We start from the raw sequence: 2,343 nt of genomic DNA, 5'->3' as shown, positions 1-2,343 counted from the left end.
ATATTACGATCTAATTCTGTTTATATATTTAATAAACTGGCCAGCAGTCCTTCAAGCGAGCCAAGTCGCGAAATCTGCCAACTTTTGCGTGCGGCGCGAGGCGCAATCATCAGCGCAGTCAACGCCACGGAGTTGGAGCAGCCGACATTGAGCCACTACGTCAGAGGCGTGACTACGTCATTCTCACGTTTTGTTTGTTGTTACTTCTCAGAGCAAAATTGAACGATGACGTCATGAGTTTCTCCTCCCGGTGTTGGCTGACCGGGCGTTCACGTGATCACTGTAACGCGGATGCGCTAGTTTGCGCTGCCCTGCGCGCTTATCGGTCTGTTTCTCCACTCCCTCTCTCCTCTTTCGTCTTCTCCCCTTACCCCTCTCCCCCGGGCCATCACCGTCCACGCCATCCGAAGCGACCTGCCCACGTCGCGTGTCCTGTCCCTCGCTTCCTCCCGAACGTCACAAGACCACGTGCTTCGACGTGACGTGGCCATGACTCTGACGACCCGAGACCAATGTTTCCTGACGCAACCGAAGTTTCAGTTTCGGTATCAGCTGATGCTTAAATTAGGATTACATAAATAATATTCCACATTTCGCGAATCCGAAGACGTACAGTTGTTTAATAGTGCTTTGTGAATTTGAATCACATGTAAGCCTAAATTTTTCGGAATTGAGCGGAGTTTCCCACAGAAAAAAAATATCCACAACAAAAGGACAGCAGAATCGCAAGCCACAGTTCATTTTTCGACAAGAGTGCACATTTTTATCTTTCGTAATACGGCTTTAGCCGGACGACATGCACCACATTGGGTCGCGGCTGACGTCTTGCTGATGGGCGCGTTTCGTCGGAAGTGACTTCGTATTTCAAATCGCCGAGGCGTCGGATAAACTTGTAGGGTCCGAAATAGCGATTCAGAAGTTTTTCTTTGAGACCGCTGCGCCGTATTGGTGTCCAAAGCTATAACCGGTCGCCGTGTTGAAAGCGGACGTTCCGGCGAAGAAGGATATACCGGCGTGCGTCGACTCGCTGTTGGTCTTGAATCTTGATTCTTACCAGTTGACGAGCTTTCTCCGTGTGCTGGGAGATCAGTCGAGGGCCGTCGTTGCCATCGTCGGTTGGCACGTGAAGCAGCATGGAGTCGACCATCGTGATAACCGCCCCGCTGTGCACCAGTTCAAACGGCGTCACTCCCGTGGTTTTTTGAACCACTGTGTTACACGGAAACGTAACTTACGGCAACACCTCGTGTCACGATTCGTCAGGATAGTAGACGAAGGGGACCGAAGCACCCGCCGAGAAGATACGACTCGCAGCCCGGTTGTGAGAGTGGACCATGACTGACTGGGACGGCGTGCGCTCCACGGCGTTTATTGCTGCGGTGATCAATGTTGCCCGGCGAACCTGGCGGTCAACGACGGGTGGACTGAAGGGGCCGCTACATACTGGTCACACCTCGTCTCACGTCTTCGTCTCCACGTCGACGCACATGGAAATCATGTCGGCGATCGTCTTGTTGAGCCACTCCATTAGTCCGTTGGTCTGCAGATGATAAGCGGTGGTCTGTAGATGGCTGGTGTGAGTGAGCCGAAGAACATCTTGATCTGTGATCAGCACTTCAGGTACGCCGTGTCGAAAGAGAAGGGACTCGACAAAAAACTTGGTGAGTTCCAAAGCTGTTGCCGATGGCTGGGCTTTCGTCTTGGCGTACCTTGTAAGACATTCGGTCGAGACGATAATCCAGCGATTCCCTTGCGTCTATGTTGGGAACGGTCCAAGTAAATCCATTCCAACCTGCTAGGAGGGCGAAGTCGGGGCAGGTATCGGCTGCAGGAGTCCAGCTGGCTTCGTTGGAGGCCTCTTACGTCGCTGACACTCATGGCAACGACCGTGTGTACAAATGGAAACTTTTCGGGAGTCCCGGCCAGTAGTACTTGTAATGAACTCGGGCGAGCGTCCTGCTCTAGACAAGGTGTCCAGCCGTCGGGTTGTCGTCCCTATTGAAAAAACCAGCACAAGCTGGTCCCAGCATCCCAGCGTCATGCTGGGTTATTGCCCCAGCATGCCCAGCTTGTCGTGCTGGTCCCAGCACAAGCTGGTCCCAGCATCCCAGCCTCATGCTGGTCCCAGCATCCCAGCTTCATGCTGGGTTATTGCCCAACATGCCCAGCTTTTCATGATGGTCCCAGCACAAGCTGGTCCCAGCATCCCAGCCTCATGCTGGTCCCAGCGTCCCAGCTTCATGCTGGGTTATTGCTCCAGCATGCCCAGCTTGCCGTGTTGGTCGAGCTGGTTGGACGCTGGGTCGTGCTGGGTGAATGCTGGGCAAATGCTGGGTCATGCTG

The sequence above is a fragment of the Ixodes scapularis genome, unplaced genomic scaffold (genome assembly GCF_016920785.2).
Source record: "Ixodes scapularis isolate PalLabHiFi unplaced genomic scaffold, ASM1692078v2 PGA_scaffold12__126_contigs__length_90152505, whole genome shotgun sequence".
In the NCBI taxonomy this organism is placed as follows: Eukaryota; Metazoa; Arthropoda; class Arachnida; order Ixodida; family Ixodidae; genus Ixodes; species Ixodes scapularis.
Note: the sequence above shows the minus strand (reverse complement) of the source record.